General features: G+C 35.8%; 1 long non-coding RNA gene across 1 annotated transcript in view; it reads left to right on the forward strand.

The window, feature by feature from the left end:
* Positions 1 to 21527, forward strand: part of LOC135077744 (uncharacterized) — a 144515-nt gene that overhangs the window by 102190 nt on the left and 20798 nt on the right. The window contains exon 2 of the long non-coding RNA XR_010258497.1: positions 14257 to 14286. This is a non-coding gene — a long non-coding RNA (uncharacterized LOC135077744). The remainder of the gene's footprint in view (positions 1 to 14256; positions 14287 to 21527) is intronic.

Genomic DNA, 21527 nt, shown 5'->3' on the forward strand with positions numbered 1-21527 from the left:
ACTGGCTAAAAAAGTGCGAACCACACGAAGCCATATTCCAAAAAAAAATTATCGATCATGTCAAATTCAAATTCTTTCCAAATTCAAATTGACGAAACTAAACTGACTAAACACAACAATACTTTAAGCATTACCAACATAATAATACAAATTGAACCTCATGCCAAAGATGCAAAGCTCGAAATCTATTTTGCATTTTCTGGCAGGTTGATAGCAAGTACTGTACAATGATTCAGGATAATGGAGATAAAACTTAAGTGCAGTTTCAGTGATCGTAAGATTACCTTCATTGGAAAGTAGCTTCGACCAGTAAAAGTTGTTTATATCAAAATAAATCATAATTTATAGAGTCGTCGGGAAATACGGTCAGTCGTATAATATTAATGATCGGCCATGAAAATTACGTGACTCGCGCTTTGCTTTGCGGGAAAAGCACTAGAATCTAGATCATTGGTTCCCAAAGTGGGAGACGCGCCACCCTGGGGGGCCGCAAAAACCTTTAAGGCTTGGACAGACCAAACGCAGGGCACTAGCAGCGCAGTTTGGATGCGGGCCCGCGCAAGTTGTAATACAAGAAACTCTTTGAAGTGTGTCACACCAAATTTGAACACGGGCCCGCGCCGCACTGCCGAACTACAAACGAGGCGGCGCGGGTGCGGGACAGAAGCGGCGCGAACGCGGGCCCGCGCTGTTGTATTACTATGGCGGCCATATTAGCATGACACACCGGACGCAGGGCGGTAGCAGCGCGTTGAAAGCGGTTTTCGAATATTTAAATTTTTGACAACCGCCCGCGTTGCAACTGCTTTGAAACTGCGCTGCTTTCAGTGTGCCTCAGCCGCGCTGCAACTGACCCGCACTGATTCTGACCCGCGTTTGGTCTGTGGAAGCCTTTAAAGGGGGGCGCAAGCCATTTGTGTACTTAAGTATAAAAAACCTGCGACCGCTGAGAGAATGCATTCCAGACTGCTCGATACGACCAATAAATAATCTTGACTGGAGGAGGGGGGGCGCGGATTTTTTTGTATGGTCGAAAGGGGGCGCGACTCAAATAAGTTTGGGAACCAATGATCTAGATTCTAATCTATGCCTTTTAGTACGCGGTAAATTGAGGTAAACACTCCATCTTGTGTACTCTTATGTGGTAGTAATAGAGGCGATATTGCAATACTCCAGATCACTGTCTTTTATTTTTTTAATTTAATTTTTTAATTTTATAATTATTGTACGTAAATGTAGATAGATACTTTACTCTATTTGTTACGTTTTCACGCCTGAACTACTGAACCAATTTTGATGATATGAATTGAAATTTGATAGTTTTAATCGTAAAATTTAATGTTCGAGATGAAAAGAATGGGAAAATCAAGTTTCAAGATAAATCTTTCTGGAAAGAAACAAAGTCCTCCTGGTATGTATGTCGCAGTCATAGCTGGGCACCGTTAATCAAATAGTTAACTTCGTTAATCGTTAAACCGTTAATAAAAAAATTAACTTCGTTAAACGTTAAAACGTTACATTTCGCAAGATTTAACGCAAGTTAACGTTAATCGTTAATCCGTTAACACATGATAATAAAACGAAAAAATAATTGTATGCAAGGTTCAAATAATTTCGAAAGCTTGTATCGCGCATGTAATTTATTCCTCTTTTATGTTTGCGCTACAAGCTTTCGAAATTATTTGAACCTTGCATAAGTACAATTATTTTTAGGGTTCCTTAGTCCTGACAAGAAACCCTTATAGTTTCGATATGTCTGTTTTGCTTGGAAACCTGCACTAGAGACCTGCAATTTAGTGGAGATATGTATATTAATCACGCCGACAAAACGGTAAAATAAAATTTGGAAAAAAAATTTTTTAGGGTAGCTCCCCTACATGTAAAGTGGGAATGAATTTTTTTTTCATCTTCTACCCCATCGTGTGGGGTATCGTTGGATAGGTTTTTTAAAATGGCTTAGGGGTTTTTAAAACCATTTTTCGATTTAGTTCGAAAATGTTAAAGTTTAAAGTGAAATTTTTTGTTCGAGTTAAAACTAAAAACTAAACTGATGGTTTGAAAAATCTGAAAAAAAAACATGATATTAGGGCTCTTTATGAACTTTCAAGGAAAACTATAGCGGTTAAGATATATCAATTAGTTTAAGAGTAATTAGTCGTTTTACTCATGTATTATAAAATTTCATACCTAATAAAAATTCCTAAGAAGAAAATATTAAAAGTGACTTTAGGTGAAGTAATTGCTTGCTCCTGAAATAACCCTACACTGCGCGTGGAACGACACGCACTTGGCCAATTTGTTTTTAGTTTTAGTACAACTGCATTTCAGAATAAAAGCTTGTTTTTAAAAAAGTTTTTTAATTATTATAGGTTAGTTTATTTTACACTTTTTAGTAGTATCTCAATCTCAGAGCCTTGGTTCAATTACAATACAATTTAGCACCAAAGTGCTCGAAAAGACAAATCCAGCAAACCCAAACTCGATAAGTTTCCACCGTTTTGATTAGGAATTCCTATGGCCACCTCCTGACTCCATCATCAGGACCCTGGACATCATCTAGTACTAAAGTGCTCGAAAAGACAAATCCAACGAACCCAAATTCGATGCGATGCCGCCGTTTCATTTAGGAGTTCCTTTGGCCACCTCTTGACTCCATCATCAGACCAGCTCAATGGTCAACATTGCATTGTCATTGTACTTACATAAGTATACCAAATTTCAGCTCAATCGGTTGAGGAAAACTGGTCTAAATTCAGTTGTAAGAGTGTCCCACTATCGGGTGGAAGCCCGAACGTACTTGTCAGAACGCGTTTTTCTATCGTTTTTCAGCGTGCCTGCTGTATCTTTTTGGTAAATATTAGGTACTGGATTAACGATTAACGGACTTAGGATAATTTAACGGAAGTTAACCAGTCCGTTAACATTTTTTAAAGTTAACTTAAAAGTTAATCCGTTAATAGAAATGTTAACTTCGTTAATTAACGATTAACGGATTAACGAGTTAATGCCCAGCTATGGTCGCAGTCGGATTGTATAATCCGCCGTTTTACATTACCACTAGGCATTTTACATTACAGCTCTGTTTTGTAATACGGCGGTTCAACGTTTAGGCGGATTGTCATTGCGAAACGTTCTTCAATACGCCGGCCCACGTTAAGCCGCATCGTACTACTATAGATTGTAGGGTGACCATACTTACAAAATAAAACAATGTTAAATGAAAATAAATTTTAATAAGACAGATTTTAAGAATTATTACCTTCGTTACTGTATAAATAATGTATTTTTTTTTTACTTATTAAATCACAAGGGATAGCCATCTAAAAAAAAGTAACTCAAAACAATTAGACTTTTCTAAACATTTTAAGAATTAATTAGATATTTGGCTTTAGTCTTTTTTAGACATTAAAAATGATCAAAGGGAACAGGTAACTCAAAACAATAAAGTTTTAGTTATTTTTTCTGGGTTATTTTTCTTTAAGATAAAATTATCTTCACCGGCCAAAGCCATGATTTCATATTTTTACACTAATAATATTGTGTAGGATTCCGCCGAAGACCAGAATTCATAGCCACTTTGTCCGGCAGCGCCACGGTATTGAAAATAGGAACTAAAAACTGTCAAAGCGGCGGGTAATGACACGCTGTTTTACATTACGGCTAGCCGTATTGAAGAACGTTTGGCGCCGAATACATTCCGGCGGATTTTCATTCAGCCGTATTCAATCCGGCTAAACGCTAATCCGCCGTATTACAAAACAGAGCTGTAATGCAAAATGCCTAGCTGTAATGTAAAACGGCGGATTATACAATCTGACTGCGACATGTATAAGTGTGAAGGTAATTTTGCATTTCTTATATTCTTGAGTGCAGATTCAACTGTTATTTCAGTTACTTAACATGTATTTTAATCACTTCTCTATACACATTAATAAGTGATAGCAAATAATAAATCAAATAAACACGTCTAGAGTGCCATAGAGTCATGTTATGTCACAACCGCATCCCATGCGCGCTTCCGCGAGCGATACGTCACATTACATCGTGACGTAATCGATCGCTTCCCCATCATAAAAGTAGGAAGTTATGACTGAAAATGTTGTGATCATTATTGTAGGCATTTCTAGTTAATTCCGTAAGTGACAGGCGTGTGATGCATATAGGCAGTTATGATGTCTATAGGCGTTAGAAAATTATGGTTTACTTATTGTCATGGAGATTCAGTGGTTTGGCCGTAACACTTGCTTTGAAAAAAAAATCCTATTTTTGTTTTTAAAGTTTGGGACTCTAACCTAAGTCTGTAGCAGTAATACTTACGACGATTTTAAAATATTTACAAACAAGTGTATTCCACTAAAACCTATCCAATTTGCAACGTCTAGCACGATACTGTATCGAAATAATTATGAAACGATAATTACCTACATGAAAATATGCATAAACTTTCACTTAGCCCTTTAAATATCATAAAGCTCTGTTTCATCTTAATCCAGAAATATAATAATTTTATTTAACTTTACAACCGTCTTCTTAGAAGTAGACGATTTAAAAATCTTGACAACCTATCAACAACTATTTATCTCTTACTTAAATCTCAACTGATATTTACGACCACTTAGAAACAATGCTATGTCATAGGTTAGCAGTACATAATTAATCTAGAATAACAATTAATTTAATTATCTCCAAATGACAAGATAATCTTGATTTGCAAATATTATAAATAGGTACACGATTTGTAACACCCCAATACGTTTTGGGTCCGTGGCCGAGTCCCCCTGTGTTCGACGCACCCGTGGTCGACGCCCCCGGTCAGATAGAAGCAATTTTTAATCAAATGTACAGTCAGTCACAAAAATATTTATAAACGAATAAATATTTATACTGATCGTACAAATAAATGTTTCATATTATTTCACCATAGTGATACCTAAAAATATAATAGGTTTTATTTTAACCTATCATATTTTATCATAGGTTTTATTTACCTATAATAACATGTAAATCGTTTTACCTAATCAAAATAATTGTAACAATCAGTCTTTAAAATAACTCTACTCTCTCTACATTTAACTAACTACAAATAAAAGTTTTAATTATAAAAGTATTAAGTATTTTTTACAAAAAAATAAATAAATAGCGTCAAACATGCATGGTTTTCGTGGACTGTACTTAGTGCAAAAGCCGAAAAAAATATGATATTAAATTTATTTAAATCGGGGGCTTCAACCACGGGTGCGTTGAATACTGGGGGACTCGGCCACGGACCCTACGTTTTGATGTACAGACTAGCTAAATACTGTGGTGGCTTATGTAGTTGGATTAAGAGCGAATTTTCAACAACAATAGTCTAATATGCTGTCAATTGTACAGTCTGCCGTTGTGTATTTAGGGTTCTATAAAAACATTATAAAACGTCTCGTTAATAAAAATAGTGAAATATTGTCTCCACTGCAAGAGTCTTCTCTAATGTAACAAATCAAATCAAAAATCAAATTAAAAAAAATCGTCAACCTCATAAAGGTAGCAGGACGGCGCTGGATGCAGGTCGCTACCTACCGGCCATTATGGAAATCATTGGGGGAGGCCTATGTTCAGCAGTGGACGTCCTATGGCTGAAATGATGATGATGATGAAATCGTCAATTGCTATTAAGGAGCAATTACATTACATTAATTACATGACTCATTATTTTTTGCCCTACCAAAAGCAAGTGGAGGCCTGTATGTAACAAAACTCAACTGGGTAAGAAGTACCTAAGGTGCTTGCTTCTACAATGTAACATTCGTAAATCAAACGGAACGGTCAAACCATTGAAATGTATGGGAATTACCAACGCCTTAACTTACGAGGCCTTTGCACCCTCGTATATTATTTGAAATTGAATTTTCGCTAACAGCGAATATAAATAATATTTGTTTCGTTAAATGTACGTGTAACTTAGGTACACACGGCCACACTGTTAACTATCCATTTCCGTTTTTGCTCTCGTTCTAATCAAATGGCGATTCTTTGCGATAGAACGAGATGACATGACTGGCAATGGGCAGTTAACACTGTTGCCGATAGTACCTACTTATGTAAAATAATTACTTAAAGGTAGAAAAAAATACAAAAAAAGACTGACAATTAAAATGTAGAGCCGAAATTTTTAATTTAAAGCAAATTACAATTATAAAGTTTTGCGAAGCGCCCAAAATCCTAATAAAATACTTTTTCAGCTGTATTCTGTGAAACACAGACCGCTGGAGCAAAATAATAATTGCAAAGTTTCAATATTCTCGCGGCTCCGTTTGACTCCGATTAGGCTCCGGTGGACACCGTCGGGTTTTAGTGGGTAGGCCCCGCCTTTAGTGAGCAGTCGGGGAGAGTCTCGCATAACCCACGGGCCGTCCCCATCGTGGGTATTTACAGAACGTTAAAAAAGGTTGGTATTCCCAGACATTACTGTGAGGTCTCACAGTGCGCGTGGACGCACAGGGTGACACACGAACCAATAACAGAGCTCAGTTCAACGCTGTGCGTTCGATTTACTGCTTCACTTATGCAAGCATCGTTTGTGAATACGGGCGTATGTGTATTAGACAGAACACTTATAAATAATTGTAATTCTACCTTGCCCAGTGCTCAACCGCCCAGCACATTGGTTGTCACCGCCGACAAGGTCGGTCGATCAGCTCCGGCGACTCGACCTTTGCTCGGACACTCCTCTAACTCGGTGGTCACGACCGATTCACCACTCGGACATTATTAGACTATTGTTGTTATAAATTCAAGTTGTTGTAATTTGGGGACAGTGGCGAAAATCATTTTAATTATGTAGTTACTTATTAAAAAATTGCGGATATTGTAATCGACCATGAAGTTTGGCAAAAAGCTTTTTTTTTATCCACAACGAGGAAGCTCTTGGCCTGTATCTCACCTGATGGTAAATGTTGATCAGGCCGAAGGTGGAAGCGAGCTTCGCCCGGAATCCTCAACCATGGAGGAACTGGCTAACTTACCTCTAACTGTCGGAACACAAAAATGCCGTTAATCAAAAAATATTTTATTAGCTGTCTATGATTTTAACAATAAGACACAAAAATATTTATCCCAGAATTTGCTTTTTCAACGCCACTCTTTATTAGAAAAATTAAAACCATGAAAAAAAAACAGATTGGTTTTCATAACTTATATTTTTTTTATATAATGAAGAATCAGATGCTGTTAGAGAACCAGTGTCAAAAATGCCATTAGAAACTTCAACATAATAGGATATTGTTAATATCCATCAAAAAATTTTTGTATAAAAATGTACGAACGAAAAATACGTTAAACTGTCAAAATAATTTTCACTTAACGAGTTAAACTGTCAAAAGCGATAATCATTATTTTTACTTAATCCCAGCAATTATCAGCATACCTACTGATTATTGCCTGATAAAGTGCAAAATCATTCACCGGAAATGTATTTCCTGTTGCGAAACGTCAATTAACACAGGCCAATTAATTCTGCTTTGGACTATATAAGATTGCTAACGAAATTAGTGATGTTCATTCGATTCTGAAAGTTATCGATACTTTCGATTTCTCGCTAGGATAACACATACTAAACGAAATTATCATAAAACATATTGTATTCTAAATTGATATTGTGCTAACTTAAAACCTACCTCTAAGAAATTATTCTTCAGAAGCAACTGAGTCTTTATTAAAGCCTTTCAAGTTTATTATTAATCTTACTCTTTTTTCTTATTCCAACTGTAAATATTTCATAAAATATTGGATTAAGACTTTGTTTAATATAAAAATATTTTTAAATTTGTTACAGGTAATTGAGGAATTGCTGATTGGAAAACGTGATATCATAAATTAGTAAGTAAACAAATGAAAGTGATAAAACTTAATTTCTTGTGAATGATTTAATTATATGAATGGTAGTATTTTATAGAGCTGCTTCATTATAAATAAGTATTGTACAACACAATTATTAAAAATATTGAATACCTACACATTTATTCCTTCCTCAATTTTTTTGTCGACACTTACGTCAAGTATATCGACAATCTACATCACTATTAACAAATGAAGATAGACCATTTGTCAAGAGTCGTGATTTCATAGCAGTGTGATTGCAGTAATTATCTCTTCACAATTGATTAGGCTTGTTTAATCCCACACCATTAATTAGTGGCATCAATTGATGTTGCGGTCGTTGTACCCTTTTGAGGCAACCAATTTCTTTCGTTTGTTATGTAAGGTACTGCAAATTATGTTTTGCTGTATTTTTCTTACTTAATTATGACATAATGCTTGGATATACTGTGGTATAGTTGCATGAGTCATAACCGTGTTGATACTTGTCAACAACTTAAGTAGATAGGCCCTACCATTTATACAGGCAAATATAAGAAACAGCGGCCTCCCGCAACTTCGTACGAGTGGATCCCGTTTTACACCCTTAGGGGTTGAATTTTGCAAAATCCCTTCTTTGTGAGCACCTACTCCTAGCGCTTGTAGTTTCTGAGATTTCGTGATGAGTGAGTGAGTCTCACTGACTCATTCCTTTCGCTTTTATAGGATACAAAATCAAAAAGGAATAATTTAGGCCGTCTTATCGTTCTCTTTTAGACAACCCTGTCCTCTGGGAATCTGTTGATTTCTCACGCCTTTTACATTAAAGTGAGTAATACACAAATGTTAATGAAGTCTTTAGTAAATAGGGATGATAGTGTCTAGTTCAAATTTAACTCAAGGTGACTGTAGTTTTACCAGGATGTGAAGCCATTTGTAGGTCGCGAATGTAAATGAACGTGCATTCCTGCATTAGCATGAGACCTAGGACTTAACATAATGGGCGTCAGACTATGTCCTATCATTGATCAAATCTTGATCTGGCTAACGGAGCAAATACCTTTCATATCTAGATATTAAATGTTCTTACCTTCAGTTTCAAAGAAGTAAGGACTTTCTTGATGCAGTGTGTAAAAATAATTCCGAATTGGCCAAGAGATGGCGCTGTTCCGTTTTACTTCGCGGTATCATTTTTTCAGGCTACTTTTTAAGGGGATTTTTATTACAATCTACACGGTAAAATAAATTACAGGATTAAGTGTTACAGCAGAAAAATAAAAGGAGATTTTTATAGTGAGATATCATAATATACTTTCTTTCTTCGTTGATGAGTAATATCATAGGAAAGTTCCGTGCGCGTCCTATCAGCCTATGGATCAACCATGATCCATGATCTACACTTCTGGCCGTGAGAAATACACCATGTTCGTGTTTCCAACCCATAAGTAGTTTGTTTAGCCAAGTACAGCCGACAGCACATCAAGGTAAAAACTAGCATCTTATGGCGTGGTAAAAAGAGCTATTTTTCAACTAAATTGTGATGGTGCTGTACACTGTTTTATGACTAACCTATTGGCTTCCCCATATTGCAATATACCGTTTTTAATAGTAATTTGCACGTTCCAGATTAGACAATCACTGTTTTTGCAAGCTTTTATTATTTAATTAGCTGCGCACCATTGAAACTTCAAATTACTAAAGTCTAGAACTCCATACTTTGAGTAATATTGTTTCATATTTTTCTCTAACTCATGTCAAAAATTCTGGATTAGTATTTAGTGAATCCATATTTTTTGGGTTTAAAGTAGATATGAGCCCAAAAATTACCATTAAGAGAGAGAATTAGTCAATTAGTGACTTCATCTCTACAACAAGATGGTACCTACACAGATTTCTGGGACACTAAAATCAAGTGAGAAGCTAAATAGCAGGTAACATTCATAACAATAGAGTGAATAGGCACTTACAGGGCAGATATGTATCATCCTAGACTGCATCCCACTTAACATCAGGTGCGATTGTGGTCAAATACCTGCCTCGTTATGCATAAAAAAATGTTTTTGAGCATTTTCGGTTTACTTTTTCTCAATTAATCACAAACGAATAATCCAAAATTTTCAGTTCTCTCATTTCATCCTATGGTATTTTCTTGCAATCATTGCACTATTTCCTGACTTGCAAATGCATGCATAAACCTACCTACCAACTTATTAAAGATCAACAGTGGGAAACAGACCATAGTCCCAAGGGCTTGCATATCAGCCCTCGATCATGATCAACGCGTCGGATCGCACACGTCACGTCCAAATGACACTACAGCGATGATCTCACCGCGTTTTTGCACGACTCGGCTGCGCGCGTAGGGTAGCAAAGCAAAGGTTTGGGGAAATGGGAGACATTAATTATTCGTTATTCTTCAATCGTGTGGGCGCCAGGAAAAAGTTGCCACAACTTAAAGACTTACACGCAGAGAAACGTCTTCTTTTCTGACAGGTTGATTTACGCTTTTAAAATTAAATGAAGTAACTTACATTTTCCTCTTCGTATGTGCTAGAGAAGCTTGTTCCTAGAAAGTTTTTCTTCTGTAGTGCAAGAACTGCAACATAATAATAGTATCTATCAAAATAATTTTATTCTTTAACATAGTCACCTTCTCATGCAAATAACTTGCACAAACTATTTTTAGCGAGCATTTGGTTATAAAAAAAGCTTAATTGATTCAGCATTAATTGAAGACTCTAGATTTAAATGTGGTTATTTTACGCTTCTGTCGTCAGTATGACTGATCAAAGATGATCAAGTTCACAGAATAATTACATACTTAAATAATAGTTTATAGAAATGCGTATTCTTCTGAAATGCAATTCATAATGAAGTCAGTATCTTAAAAATGAGATTAGGCATTTGGGGTTTTACACAGTTTTTGTCCAGCAGTGGACGCCGTTTGTCTGAAAAGAACGAACGAATGGCAACGAAATTTTATGACAGAAGAGAAAAAGATGACTTTAAAATATCGTTTACAGGCTTAAGGATAAATAAATAAGTCAAATGACTCACAACTACAATCTGCACGCCAATCGCAGTAATGCATCGTCTCTCTGATAGCTTGACTGTGACAAGCACAGCTTAAGATTTCTGATACATTTGATGAACACCCAGCAACAGTGTTGTGAGAGAAATGATCGAGTTTGTCAAAGATTATGATACTGCAATGTCAGAAAATATACATAAACATAGTTGATAAACGTTAATGGCAGACAGGCATGAAATGGTAAGATAATAAACAAAACAACTTACAGAGGGAAATTAAAAAAAACCTGGGTTTCATGTTCATAGCACTTTAACTTTTCATTATCGTAGTAAAGAAAATTTTCCATGATTTTCCGTCTTAGGCCAGTCTTATGAAATTACACCCTACACTTAAGAAAATCTTCAGTCCATATTGAATTTCCACCACCAAAAAAAAAATCAATTTTAGTCGTTTATTAAAGTGTTGCTACAACATAAATTAAATAAGTAATTGTTCTAAATTCAGATAATAAGAATCTATTATCATTTCAGTCACAGGACATCCACTGTTGAACATAGGCCTCCCCCAATAGTTTCCAGATTGACCGGTTGGTAGAAGCCTGCATCCAGCGCAATTATGAGGTCGTCGGTCCACCTTGTAGGTTATCATCATCATCATCATCATTTCAGCCATAGGACGTCCACTGCTGAACATAGGCCTCCCCCAATGCTTTCCACGTTGATCGATTGGTAGCGGCCTGCGTCCAGCAGCGCCCACCTTGTAGGTGGATCTATACAAAACAGAAAATTCGATAAAACGTTATAATAAGCATAAAATCGCTATCAAAAATAGCAAAAAACATACAACATCCCCATAGCGTATATATCTAGCTAAACTTAAACAACATGCGGTCCGCGAAATACCAGTCCCCATTAAAACAGATTCCGATATCAGTCCTCAATCATGCGACGTGAATTGAAATTCCTACCGCGGACTGACAGGCGGCGCGCGCGCGGCAGATGTTAGGTTTGTATGGCTGGTATGTGAGGACAAAATGTTACACAGTTAGACTATTTGCTATAGCTTGCTTGAGCGAATTTTGTCAAAAAAAACTCAAATAAATGCAAACGTTTAAGTATAGTTTTTATTTTCATAAGTACTATGAATAATTTAAGTAGCCGAAAGGATTTACCTTTATTGATAAGTATAACGGCATTCGGCGAGCTATGAAACAATGCTTGGCATCTCTTTCAGGGATAAAATTCGGAAGGAGATCTTTCAGTTGAGGAAAAAGGTCAAAATGTAGCAAAATGTATACTGAAGGTAATATTTGGAACTTACCGTTTTAAAGTTCTATACGAAATGTACAAATCTCGGAGAAGAACTGTGTAGTTAGACTCTTCAATGGCGACTTTAAACACACGAAAGAAATAACACTTCGTCTTGTGTTCACGTGCTTGGTCGGGTTTAGTACTGAAGTCTACGTAATGGCCCCATTATATGGTCGGTTAGTCGACATTAGGTACAGCTTAAATCTAATGTAGGTTTATTGGATGACTTCTTAAATTAGGAGTGAAGCTACGTGTTTTAAGGACTGTTTAAAATGAAAGAAAGAAAAAATACATTTATTTGGTACACTAAAACGACAAATTACAGAACTTACGTTAAATAATTAATTTAAAAATTATGCCAATCAGGCTCAGCATAATGCCGCAGTGCGTAGCACCACAACGCTGGTTTTCAATGGTCGCCTGATTGCAGTGGTGGAGAGGCGCAGGTATTTAAAAAACAAGACGAAACTGAGCATCGATGATACACATTTTTTGGCATAGGTTTAAGTATAGCAGAAACAACAAACATGAAAATGAGAATAATAAGGCACAAAATCAAATACCAACAGCAGATACGTGCAAACAGTCCCCAAAATGTCACGTGCCCAAAATGATTACTCGTACTTTACATTTTGTAAAAAGCTATTTTCTGTTTTATTCTGAAGACGATACTAAAGGAAATAGAACGATACAATCTTAGACCTAAAGCCATAGGTATACCAGATTTACCTAGATTGCGCCGATTAGATTTCAGCCTTTCGGCCAAAAAGATGTCTATTTCTAATTCTGTCCGTCTCTCTTCCTCGTGGTAGCTTATCTGAATGAGAAAGGGAGACAAATATAAATAAATTATAGAAATTCTTCTGCAGAATTGGACTTGGACTATAGTAAAATTGAAGTAGTAGTATACCTTCATTCAATGAGTTCTATGTTCTATCACGATGACGATAGAATAAGAAAGATGTTTTATCAATATTATTACAGGAGCGTATTTCAGCTGCCAAGTAAATGCTTGCGTATACATAAAGCTGTTTCCAAATAATTAAAAGAAAAATAAACCATAGTTAATCGATTTTGACTTTGTGATAAATGGCCCGTGGATTTAAGTAGCCTTTTACTGAACTGAATACTTATATAACAGTCTTACGCCTGAATTCACAAACGATGCTTGCTTAAGTTAAGCGGCAAATCTAATATTTGAATAGAGCTCTGTGATTGGTTTGTGTGTTACCCTGTGCGTCCACGTGCACTGTGAGACTTCATAGTAATGTTTATGAATACGGGCGTTAGTTTGTATTTTTTTATTTTTTTATGATTGTTTCTCTAATTGTAACTGGCCAGTATTTTCACCTACATTTTTGATGCAGCTGTAATTGAAACCCTTTTTACTCTTATACCAAATCACTCACACAAACTACGTCTTATTTTGACTGTGGCAAGACGCAAACTAGCCCGTGGCCAGACCTAGATCCGAAGTAGAGTAACTGTGGGGTAGGGGTGCACCCAGACGATTATCGACATCGATAGAACCATCTGATTTATGGTCCGGCGCAGATGATAGACTAAACATCAAATTGTGGGTCGATAAGATATGATTTATGAAGGACAGGCAGCGCTTGTAGGCCATGTATCGTACTTGAATAAGCCACTGTGATAGAGATCAGACTTGTAATAGAGAGGGCAGTTAATAGAATATTACGAAAGTATTTTTGGATCAATCTTCTTCCTGTAATGTAAACTGATATCTTAAGAGGATCTATGCTCAAGTATTATAATATTAAAGCTATTTTTAGGAATAAGACTCTTCTTTGTTTAATATTTGTATAAGTACGGTCATTAGGTACATCATGTCTTTTCTTATTTATTATTTTTTTAATTTATTTGGGAAATCAACGGCGATACATTATTGGTAATATTATACATAGTATTGAATAAAACTTACAGCTAATTACAGAATATCATATTGAGTTGGAAATGTCGAAACGTTTTCAAAAGAACTTTTCTTTTTCGAAAGCACTTTTCCTTTTCTTAAGCTGTAATCTTTTTCCATTGAATAAGAAAATGCTTTTATTGTTTCAGATTGACCGTTCATCAATTGTCTTCATACAGGTAATTTTCATGTTTTACATGTAATTAATTCTTCTCGTATTATTTTCGTATCATAATGAGCCCCAATATAAGCATCTAGCCGCATCATTATGCTGTTTTCATATGAGCTTTTATTTGACAAAATGTATGAAATGTTGTTGACTAAAGTCATCACTCATTTATTTTGCAAGAAGGCTTTTGTAAAGCTTTAAGTGGTTTTCTTAGGAGCTATTTTAAGACTAAAATTAGAATTAGGCCGAGTCTGCACTACGGCTAAACAACCACGGTTTTTAACCGCGTGATTTTATAACCAAGTAAAACAAGTTAATGATTTATGACTTTATCATAAAGTCATTTGTTTTTTGCATTAACACCCGCATTCACAAACGATGCTTGCTTTAGTGACGCAGCAAATCGAATGCACAGCGTTGAATCGAGCTCTGTGCTTGGTTCGTATGTCACCCTGTGCGTCCACGCGCACTGTGAGACCTCATAGTAATGTTTGTGAATACGGACGTAAGGCTTCTATAAAGCGAGTTAATATGTAGTTTCAACAGGAGTTATTTTGCGATAAAATGCATAGAATGTGCTAAGCCACCGTCCCCAGTGTATAATTGAACCATTGGCTCTCATGTGTAAGAACTACATCGCCGCCTAACAGCACATTTCCACCGATCAATGGGTTTCCTAGTTGAATAAACATACCTGTAGGACTCAGGGATGTAATAAGGGATAGGGTGGATAAGGAACATCATATTTTATGGTAAGATAGATAATCTGTTTTTCACATACTCGTTACACTAAAAATATTTTACAAAGATATGCAAAAGACATAACAATATAGGCTGTTTTATCAAGCGATGAATATTCTATATATATCTCATAAAACTCATTATATTTTAGCAATTAGGCTTTATAACACTTTTACACGTCCAAGTCCCAGTCCCAACCTTACCAATGCTTTGGGACAATAAATGGGCCAGTACTGAGAAGAAGCAGCGTAAGAAATTCAGTCATTTTTGCTAAACCCGGCACCGGAAAATGTAAAGTGTATTTTACATTTTTATTGCCAAATAACACGTTTCTAGGATGTCTTAACATAACGTGAGTACATTGAGAATCGATTTTCACTTTTGTTTGGGAATTAATTATATCAAATTTGGTGTAGTATTGCTTTTACCATACCACGCGTCTTATACACAAATCACAGCTATCCTTGAATCCGTCCCTGTGCAGTCGCAATCAAAACAGCTGCTGTCTTCGAGCCGTCGACTACTCTAATAAATGATCTAACCTATAAAATAAACCATATTTCTGCCTCCCACTGGCAAACCATACCTTATCACATAGATATAACGGTCACAACCGTTTGAAAGGACCATAGACCATGGGCTATAGAAAGCAGGGATGTTATGGATATGAAGTTTCGGTCATGGATACGGTTACGGATATTTGAATAATATTATACCGGTTTCGGTTACGGATACGGATAGTAAATCATTTCGGAGTATCCGAAAGTTTCGGATAATTACGGTTACGGATATTAGGATTTTAAAAAGGTTAAATTCAAATAGCAACTTTCTGCGCTACCACATAGCAACTTTATGTAGGTACTATGACGGTACCTATGATAAAGGTAAAACAGGCGGGTACCTATATCAGATTGGTGCCACGGGATGCCAGACAAGACAAGTACCTAACAAATAACAAAATTATTAAGATTTAGACTCCGCCTTGATCCGAAACTTATAAATCTGTTTCGGTTACGGATATTTTTTTATTTCGGATATCCGATAGTTTTGGTTACGGTTACGGATATCCATAACATCCCTGATAGAAAGTACAACGCGGTAGGTCCAGTAGCGTTGTCAATTGATTCGATAGAAAACGTGAGAAACAGTTATGCGATAAAAATTGATATGAAAGGGAATAAAGATGTAAAAATGTTGTTTATGCCATGAGACTGTTTGTAAGATAGCATTTTGTATGTTTATCGTTTAACTTCCGACTATAAAAACTTAACTGCTCCTACATTGAAGGTTTCATAATCTAAATATTGTGTTGTAGTGGCCTACAATATAATATTAATATTATTGTATGAGATGATCCTTGTGTCAACAACTGTTCTGACTGTCCTGAGTTCTAGTTTATTGTTAAAGTTATGCTCGTTCAGTCATTCCTGTTCTTTGTTGAATTTTAATAAGAAATGTCTTTACATACCTTTTAAATTATTCCTGAGATTAGATTTTTAATACGGTCTTAAATTATGCGCAAAAACAATCATAACCTGGATTTTATTAAATCGTCTTTTCCATAATTGAAATACTCTATTGAGTTATTATAACCAAGTCCAACATAATAATAACCAACGTAACATAAACTAATAAATGATATTAACTTGTATCTACATCTTGAAACATCAGATAAAATTACAAAAACTAATCTCGACATCAAATTGATCTCTATGACGCCGACTCACGCGCATCTTTGTTCTTTGGGAAGAACATAAAAACAAAAAGCGATCGCACGCGACCGACTGATCGACGTTTCAATTAAATCGATTTATTTGTAAAATCCAATCGATAGTCGTAGGGCTGGCAATGGTTTAATTGGAATGCATCTCTCGTTACCATGGGTTTATTTAAAATACATTTACTAATAGTAATTCCAATAATATAAATTACTTTTGCGCGTTAACATTTAATAATGATTTGATAAAGTTAGCATTAAATAAGTGTTTAGGAGAAAGTTACATTTGCGAAAAGCTCTGCTTAGTTTGAGTCATGTGGTATAAAATTACCATATTAATATGTACAGTCGCGGAATGAAAAGGTTCGTCACCTTAGTGTCGGTTTTCGCTTCACTAGGTACTGTAAGAGTCAAACCTGCCAACATAACAGTGCAAGAAACAGTGCTGCTAACATTTAAATTTAAATATGACGTTTGCTAACGAATAAGGTTTTGCTTGTTTATTTTTCTATCCCATCAGTGCAATGCAATGATGACATTGACTAATTGACAATAGTTTTTTTTATTTAATAGAAATAATAATGGCAGGTTGAACCAACAAGAAGGTTTTAGTTTATCAATCATAATAATCTTCTTGACAAGATAAATCGTCAAACAACTTTGATCTGAATAATTTTGAACTTTACTGACGAACAGTTAAAGATTATTTTCTCTAACTCGAGATCATTCTGTAACATAGTTTCAAAAGGTAATATGTGCTCGCGATTCGTTGAAGGAATCAATTTGAAAACTGACGAACCTTTTCATTCCGTGACTGTACATTGTACATATTTACCTACTTGTATAAATTCGCATAAAATAAGGGTAATTCGGGGAAACATTACATTAGACAGAAAAGCTCTGTTTAGTTTGGGTCATGGTAATTGTTATGAGTGGTATGAAGAATGAAGCTTAATTCGAGTTTCCGTACTCATGATATGGGTGCTATAAAACTTATTAAAAAGTAAAAGTCAGCATAGTTAATTTATAAGAAAATACCCAAAACCCATGGACTTATTAAAAAGTAAAAGTCAGCTTAATTAATTTATAAGAAAACCCAAAAACCCATGGACATTGGACATCCCTGCATCGACATTCGGCCTTTTGTACGTCGCGTCTCTATAGGCCTTTTGTGCTAGTGTTGTTACATTTTTCCTTTGTACCAGATAATTATCGATGATGCGTCTACGCATAGAAAGGCGTATTTTGAACGCTTATTGGCTTTTAATGAATGTGTTTAGTATTGAACTAGCTCTCAATGGACTTTGTGTATTCTATTAGAGTTTGAATGGTGATTGAATTGACGCAGTTCTAATTATTGGCTGGGTTACATAATTAATTGCACGTAATTGTTATGTAATAATGCTGAGGTAATTTGTAAGGTTATTGCTGACATAAGAATATGCTCTTTTACGAGCTGTTATCTTAATAGTTGAAGTTTTACTGTGTAGGTATCATAAAATACATGTTGGGAAAAGTCTTTAAGAATAAAGAAACAATAGTACTGGAATTATTTTTGATATTCATATTCTTGTATAATATAGAGGCTCTCTCTACATCCTAAGTTTAGATTCTAATGAAATAAACCACTTTCACTGTACATTTCGAAAAATTATTTCGTTGTCGCTACTCAGTTCGCTTTTTAAATTAAATAAAAAACGTCCACCCTCAAGGTGGACCGACGACCTGATAAAGGTAGCAGAAAGGCGCTGGATGCAGGCCGCTACCAACCGGGCGATGTGGAAGCCATTGACCGAAGTTCAGCAGTGGACGTACTGTGGCTGAAATGATGGTGATCATGATGTATTATCGACTATGTCACATGAAAATCGACTATTTAGGTACATTGTCTATTGTCAGTCTATTTCTAGAGTCATCATTATAATGATCGCTATGGCTTACACAGATAGGTATAATGATGGTTACATGGTTACATTATACCCACGAGTATGTATAAACATTCAATTGAAAACGCTAATTATTTCATAGTCTCCACAAGGATACGTGTCTGACAACCGCAAAATAACTATGAAACCAGTTCGAAGCGGTTAGTAAGAGTTATGCCATAAACATAGAGCCCAATACCGCGACAGTATGTTAAAACAAGTAAATGAATGCAATAATAAACATTAATTCTGAACTATGGAAGAATCCACCAAGTCGAGCAAAAAAGCGGCACGGCCGTACCATCCTTTTCTCGAAGCAATTCAGGCCATTTTCGACCGCCTGTAACTTTGTTGTGGATAAAACTAGAAGGCTGAATTTTCATTAGCTATGCAGGCATTGTAAAGACACGGTATATTTCAAATTTCATTCAATTTGAACCAGTAGTTTAAGAATTATAACGGGTCAAAGTTACTTAATTTTGTCACTCACTGACTCACTGATTGACTCACCGATCATCAAAATTCTAAGGCACTTCTAGCAGACCTAGAAGCTTCAAATTTGGAATATAAGTAGTGTTTGGTGTATGAATCAAGGAAAAACTAAAATATTTGGGGGCAAGGTAGTGCAACCGCCAAGTCGAGTAAAATTTTTCAATTTCGGTCCAGTTTTCTAGATACATAACTGCTGTCTACAAAATACAAAAAGAAATGAGATCCCATCAAAAACAATACTTGTCAAAAAAACCAAGTCTCGCAACTCAGTTGTTCTACGGTAAAAAGTTGTGAGATCCATGTATTACCATGTCCAGGCCAGGAAATCTTTAACGTTTTACATAAATATATTGACTTGGCCATCGCATGAAAACACGTGTACCTAAATTAAATTATTTAGTGCGATGGCCAAATCAATAATTTATGTAAAACGTTAAAGATTTCCTGGCCTGGACTTGGTATTACATGGATCTCACAACTTTTTACCGTAGAACAACTGAGTTGCGAGACTTGGTTTTTTTGACAAGTATTGTTTTTGATGGGATCACGATTTTCTTTGAATAAGTGTGTATTGATTGACTTTGACACCAATCATACTACGTTTTAAAAATATTTCTTAATAAATGGGTTTAAGACATAGTTTAATACGCCCTTACATAGGTAATATTATAAAGAGGAAAGATTTGATTGTTCGTTTGTATTGAATAGGCTCTGAAACTTCTGGAAAGATTTGAAAAATTCATTCACCGTTAGAATCTCACAATTCTGATGAACATAAGCGGTACGAAATTCGCCGGGTCAGCTAGTAATTCAATAAAACACACCTTCACATCTACTTTAACAAAAGACCATCAAATCCCATACACGTAAATAACCACGCTCCTCACACAAATCAATTCGAATGCAAAACAAAACTATAAACTTAACAATACCCGTAAACTAACAGATAAAATCTAGGTAGTAAACGAACCCGGATTCGGTCCAGATTGCCCAATAGAGGGCCAGGGTATTAGCATACGCTGCAAAAACGGCAGCGTAGATAACAGACACCAGTGGAAGTGAATACAGTAGGTTCTGTAATCTCCAAGTTGTAAAAATAAAAATATTAAAAAGTACAAAATTAGCGACACATGATACAGAAAGTGTTATTAATTTCATATGGCCTAAACTAGCGGCCGCCCGCGACTTCGTACGCGTGAATCCCGTTTTATCCCCTTCATCTATCTTACGCGGTTTAGATTTTTTCATACAAATGTTTTTTCCCGCTAAATCCCGATCCCGTGGGAATTTAGCAATATCCTGTTGTAACTAAGCTTTAAGTTTACTAAGGTACCTGCATGCCAAATTTCAAGCGTCTAACTTAAGCGGTTTAGATGAGGGCTACTTTTTTACACTTAACAGTTGACGCCACTGGCCAGTGACAGGACCTTAGTTACTTTACATTAACTCCATCCATCTTGGTGAGTGCAAATATGACTGAGTTTCATCCGTCATTTCTCAGCACCAGCCCATATGTTGTCCCAAAGTGGTGGTAGTAGGGCAAGCTATATTTGGGACGTGTATAAGCTCACTGGAAAGGACCTAACTAAGTACCTACTCAACAAAAATTTTGACTTTAGACTTACAGTAGCTTCATAGACGCGTATTCATTTAAATTTGACTTGATGAACCCTGCTTGCAGCTTAGATAAATAACTCTAAACCTTAGTAATAATTTATTTTTCAGTCGTTTTATTTATCAAACAAACTCGTTATTACTTTTTTACATTCAGCCAGTAAACATAAAATTTAACTCGTGCTTAACTGCTACTTTGACGGTCTTCTTACTTAGAAGTGAGATTACTGATTTTGACTGTATTGTGTAACAAAATGAAATAAATCTGAAAGCCTGGCGACTTCCCACGAGGTTATCTCAAGGCTGTCAATGGTATTATATGAATAGTGTTCTTATAGCCCCGCAGTCGCTTGCTATCTATGTTACTATGCAATTCTGATACAATCTGATGTAATGAAATTAGTTTATTTCGAGATTGTTGTAAATTGACGTTTATCACCCTCTCGGATATTATCACAAATCTGTGGATAATATCAATGTTTCCTGATTTTCTAAACACTGTGGCATCTTGTAGTTAAAGTCGTGTGGTTTTTTTAATCCACAACGAGGAAGATCTTGGCCTGTATCTCACCTGATGGTAAGTGATGATCAGGTCGAAGGTGGAGGCGAGCTTCACCCGGAATCCTCAACCAGGTTTTGGCAGAATACAATAGGACCACTCTTCTCTTGGATGTGTAAGAGACGACTAAGAGAGCATAATTATATCCGAATATCGAAGTGTAGACCAAATCCTCCATTTGACTCAGATAAATTTGAAGGCAG

This window comes from Ostrinia nubilalis, chromosome 13, assembly GCF_963855985.1.
Source record: "Ostrinia nubilalis chromosome 13, ilOstNubi1.1, whole genome shotgun sequence".
NCBI lineage: Eukaryota > Metazoa > Arthropoda > Insecta > Lepidoptera > Crambidae > Ostrinia > Ostrinia nubilalis.